We start from the raw sequence: 12792 nt of genomic DNA on the forward strand, positions 1-12792 counted from the left end.
GACCCTTCTGTCCCTCAGGCGACACAGACCTTTCTCATTCCTCCTCCTTCTGGTGCTTTCTTCAAAGTCCAAACCCTATCCATCTCCTCCACCAGTACAATGCCTCACTTCCCCTTTCAGTAAAAAGACAAAAACCTCAAAATGGTATCTTTTGGTCCTGAATTTTTTTCTCTTATATTTGTCTTATTAAATATGAAATGGGTCATTTTCTTTAAAATATGCAGGCCAAATGTTGGGTATATAGGAGGGTAGAAAGAAGACAGGATTAGAAGGGGTTAAATTCTGGCCCTGCCCTTTGCTAAGTGGCCCTGAGAAAGCCACCTTTGTCTGAATTACTCCAATGGGGGTTGGGGGAATGGGGGAAGAGCATTGAAATAATACTTTGTGGTTGGGCTCTTGTGAGTACAGGGCAATGCTTAAGGGAGCATTCATTATGTCCCATTTCATAGATGCTGCCAACTACCGGCTGTTTAAGGATTATACATAGTTTTGCCTCCTGCATAAAATGAGAATTCTACTTCTTCTTGAGTGTGGGCAATGCATGAGTCACCGTATTTAAAGGCCAGGGCCCTGTAAGTGTAGGTACATCCTTAATAAATGTTGGGTGGTTTTAATCCATGTTTATACTCTCTTCATTCCTGTGCACATAAACACCTGATGATGCGGGATTCAAAGGACAGACTCCTCGAATAAGATCTGCTGGAAAACATCTTTGTTCACCTTTCCTTTGCCGTGTGTCCCAACCTCCAGAGGGCATGGCAGGACAACCAAACGAAAGAGCATAGTGAGTCCACCATTGTGAAGGGGCCATTCATCGCTTTGTCGCCGTATCTTAGTGGTGTCATTTGGGAGTAAATTTTCTCCTTAAGAGCCATTTCCAAGATCCCAGGAAATAGAAGAAGAAAGGGGTTCTCCTTTTGAAAACACAACAATAAAATGAGAGGCTGATTCTAAAGGCGAGTTTGGTTTTCACTGTTATCCTTAGAACCCCTGTTTCTCCATCTCCCCCAAGTGAGTGAAAATTTGCTGGACTACAGAGATCTTTTTCCTGTCTCCTTAGTAAATGTACTTAGAAATTTGGGAGAAGGAGTCAAATTCATCTGGCTACACACACATTAAATTGCCCGATTTCTTACATTTCAACCTTAAAATGTATCATGTCTGTGAAATGTATATTATTATATAAAGTCATAAGGGTTTACTGACTGGCTACTGTTGCATACTTAGAAGAAGCTATGATGGGGACTGGGAACAACTCAGTGGGCCAGGTACTTGCTGCACAGGCACACACTCAACATCTCCAGAAAGCCAGGCTCAGTGGCACATGTCTGTAATCTCAGTGCAAGAAAGCCAGAGATAGGAGGAATCCTGAGGCTTGCTGGTCAGCTAACCTTGCCGAAGTGATGAGCTGTAGGTTATGTGAAAGACCCTGTCTCAAAAGACAAGATGGGATATGACTGAGGAAGTCACATCTGGCCTCTACATACATTTAAGCGTGCACACTGGCATGTACAAGTTGCACACACACCCACTCAACACAAATAGGTACAAATACCCTCCCTACACAGATCTTTTAAATATTATTTAGTAGCAGACAAAGAGCTCTGTCTTCATTTAGTATCTAATATGTCAGAGCACTAAATGAACTGCAAATTAAATAAATAAATAAATAAATAAATAAATAAAAATGTCTCCAGATTCAGTCTTTTTTGTGTCTGTGTTGGAGGCTGAGGGTCCTCTACCTGGCTAACAATTGTTTTGATATTTGATGAACAGCTACATTAGAAGAGCGAGATCTATAAACCTCCCTCAGGCTTTGTCCACTGGCAGAATTCAGCAGCAGACAGTGAAAATACGCCGGTAGGTAGCTGTTTATCAGCAGAAAATGTTGTATTGTAAGGATTTACATGTGCGGTTTTCATAGGATAACTTCCTGAGCACATTTGGAAGCCATAGTTGGCTCAGCATTATTACTTATTGATCTGGTTTCCTTAAAGCATTTTAATTCTAGCTCGTGCTAACAGAGGTGCTCTGTATTCAGGATCACAGAGCAGTGCTGTGAATTTTCTGCCTGTGCACTGAAGTCTTGGGAGGGAGAAGGGCATGGTTCCAAAGGCTGTTTATAATTTTGGATTTCTTGGATATTTGTTTTCTAACTTGAGGTGGTTTCTGAGAGTGAAGGACAGCGTTATGACGAGGCAGCCACAGACCCCCTGATGGATTTCTTGGCTCAGGACATGCTTAGAATAAGCAAGGCCTCCCTTCCCCCACTGGCTTGCCTTTCCATGGTCATATGGGCTGATTGTGTGTGAGTGTGAAATGTTTGCATATGTGTTAGTGTGTCGGAGGGGTGGGAGGCACTTGGCTTTGGGGGAAGCTGTAATGATAATTTTGACGTTTTGGTTTCTTAAACAACAACAACAACAACACAGAAATATAAGAATGTGTTTTCATTTTAATTCTGGGTATGAGATATTGAGCTGCCTTAGATTGTCCATAGGGGCTGACTATGATTGTCTCATGCTCTAACATGGGCATGATTTTGCCATCTGCAGACAGTTTCTGCAAGTGTGTGACGTTTGGAATTTTGGGGACTTTTCAGAGGATATATAAATGCTAGTGCCCCAGAGGTGGGGTGGATTGTTGGTTGTTGGCAGTTATGGGCAAAGAAGAAGCAACAAGAAGAGGAGGAGGAGGAGAAAGAGGAGGTGGAAGAAATTAGATATCCTGATGACAAAGATCAAACTTGCCTCAAGGAACTTGATGCCCCTAGTCAGCAGCTAGTAGTCTAATGATAACATTGTCCCCTTTTTGACCCCTGACTTTATTCAGGGGTCTCTTTCTGTCCCTCTCTATCTTCTCTCTTATCTAGTGTTAGGTTGTTGAAAGGGTAGAAGAAAGAAGAACCCACAAAGTAGCAAACACTAGCTACAGAAGCGACTGTCATAGAGGTCTTGTTGCTAGGGAACAGTAAACAAGTCTTACCACGTTTATTGTGAATCTGATTCTGAGCCGTGTGTAGATCTAGGGATTATATATTATATACAATCTTACCCCAGAGATCATATATATATATATATATATATATATATATATATATATATATATATATATACGATCTTCTCCCATTGTCTTTACTACATTTCCTGTTGCTGTGATTAAAAGCAAGCAAACAAACAAACACCCTGACTCCAGTGACCTCCCTCTTCAAGGAGGAAGTTTATTTTGGCTCTCAGTTTGAAGGTACAATCCATCAGAGGTCAAGATGGCACGAGTTCAAAGCAGCTGGTTACAATGCATCGTATTAACGATGCAGAGAGCAGTGAGTACCTCTACTCAGCTAGCTTTCTCTTTAAATTAAAAAATTCTCTCTCTCTCTCTCTCTCTGTGTGTGTTTATGTGTGCACATATGGGCACATGTGCCACTGTGGCACACATGAAGGTTAGAGAACAACTTTGCAGAGTCTGTTTTCTCCCTCTGCCTTTCTGTGGATTCTGGGGCTTGAACTCCAGCTGCCAGGCTTACAGAGCACTTTACACACTAAGCCATCTCACCAGCCCATGTCTCCCCTTTTATACAGTCTAGAGCCCAACCCAGGGCATCTGCGCAGACCATTCTTTTTTGTGTCTTCTCACTATGCCTAACCTATCAAGTTCATCCTCTAGGGGGTCCTGGAGGCTGGTGAGCCAGGGAATTGCAGATCCTGTCCCATTCACAATCAACACTGAACCTCATGCTCATCTTCATTGCTAATTTGGTTGTGACAAAGATTGTCTTCTTGGCCAAATTTTAGTAGGGCTTCCTGGAACCCCATTTCCATTAGACCTCAGCCTTGGTCTTTAGGACTTGGACTAGCACAACTGTGTCATATTCCTATGATGAATCCCTCGCCCATGAACTGACTCTTCCTACTTTTTACAGTTTTTTGTTTTCCTTGACAATATTGCACTTCTGTTCACCCCATCTGCTCCCCCACTCTCTCCCTCTAACACCATCCTCCAGTCACCTTGGTACAAACCAAAGTTCGGTTTAATTCTTGCTAGGCTGTTTTCTCTGTTGCAAGGACAGACACATCTTTTAATTTCTAGTTTTGCTTATTGTTGGCAGTTGTTAACCCTGGCTGTGATCCAGGAAAATCTTGAAGTTCTTGGGTGATGAGTTCTTAAGGGCACCTGAAGCATGTGTGATAGATCAGAGGGATATCTGCACATCAAGCTCTCACTTTTCTCAGACAGTACATGAAGCTTACCATGTTTATTATGAATCTGACCCTGACCCACGCATAGAATAGATAGATGGAAGGCTTTTAACCTGATATACCCTTACATATAATCTCCTGTCCTTATTGATAAACCTGCGTACATAAACATATAGCAAAAGCTAGTGAATGAATGGCCCCGTTTTCTTCCCTTTCTTCAACAATTCATATCCAATTGTGCCAACTTTTTCTCATTTTTAAGCCATAAAAATGTATCAGAAGGTATATCAGATATCAGATAGTAACAAACAAATCAGACAGATAGGGTATCAGGGACCAATATAGTACTAGTGTTAAATAGACACACTTTAAAGTCAGACAGACCAGCAATTGAATTCTAGCATTTTGCTAGTTGTGTGATCATGGGCATATTTATAACTGTAGTGAACAATGAAATGCTCTGCCCAGAATTCTCTCCTAGTGCTATGCATCCTTCGAGCTGCTGGGAGCAATGGATGCTAACAGACTGCTCTAGGAATTGCTCTTGTGTGGAGGGAACTGTTGTGATAAAGGCTGTCTCCCATCCATGGGTTTCCCAAAACCAAAGGACTATCCTAACTGCAGAATTCCTGTAGACTGGCTGAGGTCAACTCCCAACTCTGCTCAAACCTGGCTCAGTTCCTTGCAGATGGAGATGCCAAGAGTGCTAAACCATTATCTACAAGTAGGAAACTGTGGCAGTCTGTGTCTAGAGAATTCAATCTAAGATTCAGACTCCTTGTCTTCTACAAGAAGACAATAACTGTAAGTGTATCAAAACAGTATGGCCAAGACAACAGGGAGGGAGGCATGGAAGACACTTCTAACAATGCTGAGCACATCCGAGCACATTACATCCCCTTCCTGTTACAAGGATAATATGAAACACACATACAGAAATCACTGGATACTTGGACCACATCTCTCTACTTGGGCTTTAGTCAACTACAGTTCTTTAAATACTGAGGTATGTTATGGGTCTTTTGTCACATGATCTGCAGTACCTTCTGGAGAGTCCTGCCCCATTGTTATCTTTGGTCATGTGACTTTTGTTAGCTTCAGGACATGTGGGTTTTTTTTTTTGGCAGCTCTTCATCTTTGACATACAAATCAGTTTTGCATTGATAAATCAGCTCTCAAAAATTACTATGATTTGAAACTGTTGCCAATTTTTATATGCTCTTAATAGAGTTGACTTTAAAGCATGACACCACTGGAGTTGGCAAGAGACTTTTTTGAGTTGCAAGTTGGTATAGGCTAGTTTAGCTTACACTGGACTTATCTCAGAGAGTGGCTGAGAGCTTCAGAATGAAGGATGTGTGGTCCAGAACCTCAATTGCCTGACCCACAATATGAAGAGGAAATGGACTTTGTTTGGTAGGGCACTGCAATGTTTGGGACTGAAACAGAACTAATTCAGAAAGCAATTATTCTTTTTTTGTGGTTTATGAACTTAACCAATGTCTACGATGTAAGACCATGGTAGATAGTAACTTTTGTTAGGAAAAAAAAATCCAATAAAATAACTAGGCTTGATAGCATAAGATCTTAATCCCTGCTACTCAAGTTCAAGGCCAATTTGGAATATATAATAAACAGGGTGAGCCTAGAAAAATTAGTGAGACCTTTTCTCAAAAGAATAAATAAAAATAAGGCCTGGGATCAATGATAGGATGCTTGTCTAACATACTTGAAACCCTAGGCTCAATCCTCAGTACCACAATAACACACACACACACACACACACACACACACACACACACACCCATACACACAAAACCACAAACACATACTCACACAGGCATATTGACAGACACACAGAAAGACAGACACACACACACATAGACAGACAGACAGACAGACACACACACACACACATACACACACACACACACACACGGCTTGGGTGATGAAGCACAGCTGCCCAGTCCTTGGGAGGCAGAGTCAGTAGACTCTAGAGTTTGAAGTCAGACTGGGCCATGTAGCAAGTTCACACCAACCTGAATTACACAGGGAGACCTTGTTTCCCCAAACCATGAGCTGGATATATAGCTCAGGAATGGAGTGCCTGCCTAGCATACACACGCCTAGGGTTTGATTATAAGCACGAATTGAAAAAAAATGATCATAAATTAAAATAAAATAAAAGTAAAAAAATAAATAAAAGTTCTGTATATTTGGATAGTCTAATAACCAGGCACAGAGGTAACAGCTTCTCTACCTCTCAGCAAAAGCAAGAAATATTATAAATATTTCCACCTTTCCAGCAAGACATAGCCAGTTTTGTCCAGATTTGTTTGAACATTAGGTATACTCTTAGAAGTCACAACCCACCAAATTTTAGAAATTTCTATGCCCTAGAAAACAGGTTCTCAAACTAGACACTTATTTCTACCTAATGGGCATTTTTAAAAGTAACATAAAAGAAGCCAATTCTGGTCTCAGGACACAGTAAAAACAGCCACCTTTGCCTAGAATTTGCAGTTTCTTAGGTGAAATTGATTGTCTGGTCTCCTTGGCTCCTTGCTTGGTGTGCTTGGGACAGTGAGACTTCACACAGGGTCTGCTGTGACTGAAGGCAGGAAACTTCACTAGGCGTCAGGGTTGAGGCTGAGATGACAGCATCACATTGCACAGGACTGGGCAGAGGACACACGAGCCTGTGGATAGTCTAACTGGGAAATGTGTGATGCTAGGCAGGTGCCACGTATGCACAACTCGAGCTCAGAAAGGTCTTCCTTGGGCTAAGTGGTGAGAAATTCCTGGGTTTTATTGTTCTAGAGAGGAAGTCACCGCCTTTCCACGAATGCTGCCTGCTCCTGTGGAGAGCTGTCTCAGCAGACTTTGAGTCATCCTCTTTGGGTTCCCTGGGCTGCCCTGGCTATGTTCTTGTCACACCATACACACTGTTCCTGCAGCAAGGACAGCAGTCTGCTGCCTGATACTGCTGGGAACAGTTTTGAGATGCGCAAACAGGCTTAGGATCACGATTCTTCAGCTCGAGAGACGAAAAATTTCAGTTGCACAATGAGATTCTCATTGACAAATTAAAAGCATACAACTAGAAATCAATGTTATCCGGCCAATCAGTAGTTTTCGGGACACAAATGTACTTTTTACATGAGAAGGTCTTCACTGCTTCCTTCCAGACTCGGGGTTAACTGTTAAAACAGGGATGCCCACTCAACAACCACTCGAGTTTCCAGAGACAGCGAGAAAGAGGGGGGTGAGGTAGCTAGTGAAGATAAGTTTTTATTTAAGAAATAACTTTTCTCTTATTTCAAAACCCAGAATTCATTTCTGGAAAGCTAAATAATGAATTTGGAAGGACAACCTAAAAGGCATTTGATATTTGCCTTTGATAACTTTTATACATTTATATGCAGATCCACATGTTCCTAAGTAGTGAATATCATCAAAACTGGGGTCATGCCAGGATCAATTGCTATCTTGAAATCTGCCTTCTTCATGTAATGTAACACAAATATCTTTCTACTTTTCAATAGCTACAAAACACTTACACAATACTCACTATATGCCAGCTACTGTTTGTAATATTTTAAATATATTCTCTCATTTGGTTTTTGAGACAATTTTGCGACTGATAGAATCTAACAGGAAGGTTGAGTTCTAAAGCCATAATACTGTTAGGACGCAAAGCAGGGTTTCCAAGGCAGGCAGTCTGGGTCCAGGGCTCATGCTATTAACTTCAAAGCTGCCGTGTAATGCTCTCTGTACATCATCACAATCTACATAATTCATCTCTTATTTCATAACTAGGTTGCTTTCACATTATTGCAAAGAGCTGAAATGAAATTCCTGTTGTAACAATTTGACTATATTATAAATTATTCCTACTTCTAGAGTTGAACATGCTTGACCAACAAGCACTCATATTTAGAGAGTTTTGAAAATCAAGTTGCCAAAATTGCCCTTGGGGAATTATCATTTATATATCCATAGAAAGTGGTAAGAGGAATCTTTTCAGATAGTATCAATGGCACATTTGTATTTGCAGTCTGGTAGGAAAAACAAATCAATCAATCTTGAGGCTGGAGAGATGCTCATAGATTAAGAGCACTGACTGCTCTTGCAGATGATCTCATTCAGTTTCCAGTGCCCACGTGGCTCACAGTTTACCTGTAACTCCAGTTCCAGGAGATCCAACACTTTTGAAGTGTTTTTCAACTTCCGGCTTTTGAAGACTCCTGGCACACACACATATATACTCAGCCCAACACAAACATACATAAAATAAGTCATATAAAACATTAGAATGTAGAATCTCAGTTTTCAAATGTACACTTAAACATTGCCAGTGTGATATTTAATATTTAGTTGGGGGAGAGAGAAGCTTTGCCCCAGGATTCCTAATGATCTTTTCCTGGCTCAGGGGAAAATTCTCACTGGTGATATTTGCAAAGCATTTGGAAGAAGTGCTGGCATGCAGAGGGCTGCCTGAAGCATTTGTTAAGTAAGCTTTTTCCCTCCCCCTGGTACTATTCTTAAGGCTGACTTTGTGAGCTAGCGGTGGTGGCACACATGCCTTTAATCTCAGTTTTCAAATGTACTCTTAACCATTGCCAGTGTGATATTTAGTATTTAGTTGGGGGGTGGGGAGAGAAGCTTTGCCCCAAGCTTCCTAATGACTCAAACAACTCATCCTGAATTTGGGGCCACATAGAACATCCTGTACTGAAAAGTTAAAAGTGACAGAAATTCAACATGGCTAATTGTTTCTTCCCTGGTTGGTTGTCATCTTGGGCAGACTCAGTCTTCGTATCTACAGCAACAAAAGTCTCAGGGGACAGACTGAAGCACCGGGTTCCTGTTTATCTTGGTGGTTTTCCTTGGCCCCTTTCTAGTTCTCCACTCTGTTTAAAGCTCCCATCTTTCCCTCTGGTTTCAAGTCTTTGGATGTGTTACAGCAGAAGCATCCTGATCCTTAGGTAACGTCACCCGAGAACCAAAGGGATGCTCGGACTCCTGGGTGCCCTTCTCCATACCAAGATGCCAGTTTTCCTTCTGCTGCTGAGGCCCAGAAACACTCAAAACCTAGTCACTCGGCAAATGCTATTTCTGCGAGGCCGAGTCTCTTCCACAAGCACACGATTTTACTTATGCCTAATTGGAAACATGGTTGTGATCCACTGTTTCCAATCTTGACTGTCAACTTGATGAGATTTAGGACTGCTGTGGATACAAATCTCTGGATAGGCCTATGAGAGATTATCTAGAGTAAACTGAGGTCAGAAGACCTATCCTAAACAGTGGTACCATAATAGGCTGAGATCCCTGATTAAAAGGGGAGAGTACCAGCATCCATCTTTCTGTGCTTCCTGACTGTGGACACAGTATGACCACCACCTCCTGCCCAAGCCTCCAAGTGCTCCCCTTCACCTGAGCAGTGTCCCCTGAATCTTTAAGTCACAACAAATCTTTGCTTCCTTAGGTTGCATTTGTCAGCTGTTTCATCACACTGATGAGAAAAGTAACTCCAGCAGAGGTGATTCTTCAAGGGAGCAGGAGATCTAGACACCAGAGCGAGGAGTGCCATAACACACACCATCTCTGCCACACCTCCACCCATTCTGAGAAGCATTCTTCTCTTCAGACTGGGACAGACTTGATAAGGCCTGTGACACACAGGAGTCCCTCTTGGCCATATCTCAATGCCACTAGTTTGTAAGGAGAGCATGTGGGCACATGTGGTTCATTCCTGTCTTTGACTATGAGTCTGAGACATTTGTTTCTTTGGTATCAATGGCAAAACACACACGCTTCTCTGATAACCCTAACACTACATTTAAAAAGCTCAAACACAAAGAAAGGCAGTCATCCTTAGCACAGCTCTCCCTCTTATTACTGTTTTACAAACAAATGCAAACACCACCTTATTCTAACAGCTGACAGACTTTGGGGTATTTTAGCTAGTGTCTACATTAGATTTACATTTTGCCTTACCAGGACTGATAGCTTTGCCAGGATTCAGGATTTACAGGCCAATTTTTGTCTATAACAGCACAAATAGGGATGATCAATATTACCCATGGAAATGAATTTAACTGCATATGATTTTTTTCATTCTCTGCTCAATATCTTTATCAGCCTGTCTCTGTGTAAGTGAACTACAGCTCTATCCTAGTGAAAATAGGAATGGTTTCCATGACAACTGTTTTCTCTCAGTGAGGTAGAATCTAAGGTTTGATTCCCACAGAAATACATCTTGCCATGGGACCTGGCTGATCTTGTAAGCAACTAAATAACTGTGTGATAATTTCCTAAGAAGAGCCTGCAAAAGGGCACCCAAGCAGGGACAGGTAGCTCGAGGTGACGGATGGCTGGACTTACCCCTGACATCACACAGAGAAAGAGACCTGATGTGTTGGCTAGGCAGCACTCTCTTCCGGGACCTGGATGAGAACCTGACCCTCTCAGGAATAGCAGGGATGGTTCAATCTAATAGAGACAAGGGCTTGGATCTAAGGACATGTTACCTATAACCTGCCTTTCCTCCTCTTTCCTTGAAGAGAAGAGGTTTCCAGAGCTATTCTGAATGTGGCCAGGACACAAGAGATCCTAATTATCTGCTGCTCAGTTAAGGGTATAAGTTACTACCGTCCATTTACCTCCATTTCGCCTCCTTAGCAACCCCATTATTTTATTATATTACTTTAAAAATGTATCAAAACATCTCAAATTTTTAATTGAATTAAAAGTCGAACATGATACGTGTTTTAAATAGTATTTTATAAATACACTTGCCAATAACACTCATATAAATAAATAATTTTTACATGTGAGTATACATTTTTTAAAAGCTCTCCATCTAGTACACTATAATTCACCAAATGAATTCCATGTGGCCTCAAATTTCTGAGGACACTGAGATTAGGGGTCTCTTCTGAATCGTGGCCTTCCTGATGAAGCAGCAGGCTCCCCAAAGACAGGTGATATTGTGAGCAGAGATTTGAGGAGGGGATGCATGCACAGCTTCAGCTGAAACGACTCCTCACACCTCTGCAGAGGGCAGAGAGAGGCTGTATCAGTCCCCAGCATGGAAGCACATATGCTAAGAGAATGGTTTTAAAAGCCACGGTGTAGTTCCCCCAATACATAGCCTGTGCTGTTCCCACCCAGCAGAAGATGGTGGCTGCCACTAGCGATAAGTTCCAGCCACTTCACATGGCATCTTGCCCTGGTCCTCTTAGCCAATCCCTTGGGGCCATCTCTATTTCTCCATCAAATACCCATTATCCTTTCACAGAAATTCATTCACATTAAATTTTTATCCAAAACCAAAGATTTTCCCTTTAAATCTTTCATTTAGATTGTCAAATGAGACTGTAGTTCAAAGGACTTCCAAGTGCAGGAACAATGTTGGTGAGGAAAGGAGGGGGCCTTGAAGCCACTTTAATGTCACTGCAGGCTAAAAGGCAATCCTGAGTCAGCCTTGTAGTATGAAGGCTTTTTTTCTCCTCTGGGCATCTTCCTCTTTGGGATAACAATGTTCCTCTGAGGACATTGGCAGCCTGGCCCTATGAGAAATGGCAGAGGGATTGATGTCCCCATGCCATGCACCATCCCCAGGACACTGAATATGACCTGCTTTGTTGCTGCTGGCTACTCCTCATATCCAGACCTGGTCCTAGCGTTTTCTGCATGAAGCATGAACAGAGGGCTGGCCTTCTCACCTCCTGCCTTTAACCTTGGCTTCTCTCCAATGCAGGTGTGTGTGTGTGTGTCTGTGTGTCTGTGTGTCTGTGTGTGTGCGCACGCGCACATGCCTGTATGTGCTCACGCACTCCACAATCCATCATCCCAGTCTTAAAACATTGAAGGACTAGGTGTGCATCATTCGGTAGTAGAACACTTACCTATCATGTCCTAGGCCCTGGGTATAATCTCTGGAAATGCAAAACTAAACATAACAGGGCATTGTCTAAGCCTGTAGTTAACAATGTTCACAACACCTTGCTTAAATGAGGCCCTGACACATATAATTGCATCTGCTGTCATGCTAGAGAGCTAGCTTTCTACCTAGAAGGCTAGGTAGTGTTAATGCAAAACAAACAACAGGAACAAAGAAACCCAAACCAGCAACAAGAAAAAAAAAAACATAGCTTTCGTCTTAAAGGGAACAGGAATAATTTATTCTGTAGCCATTTTGAGTGATTATGGCCCAGGGACACAGATTTAGATTATTCTAAATTCCACTTGACATGGAGGTCGTTTCATGAAGTTCTATCTAGTCTTGCAGAACAAAGAAAGTGATCAATCAAGGCAAATCTAAAACACATTGGGAGCATATACGAGAGGATTGGGGGATGCTCTTCCACAGGCCTAAGACTCAATCTGATGACAGCGTTGGGCTTGGTAGAAGCCAGGGGGTATGTTGAATTAGTAGATTCCAAAAGGTTTTTTTTTTCTATTAGTCACAGAATGTCAGTTCTGACACAGAGGTGGGCGAGGGATGGCTATTGGGAGGGTGCTGAACTAGCCCAGAATAAGGCGGATGTTGGACCTGTAACATTCCCATGTCTCTGTAGCACTG

General features: G+C 42.1%; 1 protein-coding gene across 16 annotated transcripts in view; it reads right to left on the minus strand.

Moving 5' to 3' along the window:
* Trim9 (tripartite motif containing 9) overlaps positions 1-12792 on the minus strand; it is a 103053-nt gene that overhangs the window by 49127 nt on the left and 41134 nt on the right. The gene's annotated exons all lie outside the window — the stretch shown is intronic.

Source organism: Mus caroli, unplaced genomic scaffold (assembly GCF_978045245.1).
Source record: "Mus caroli unplaced genomic scaffold, Mus_caroli_1 scaffold_14, whole genome shotgun sequence".
In the NCBI taxonomy this organism is placed as follows: Eukaryota; Metazoa; Chordata; class Mammalia; order Rodentia; family Muridae; genus Mus; species Mus caroli.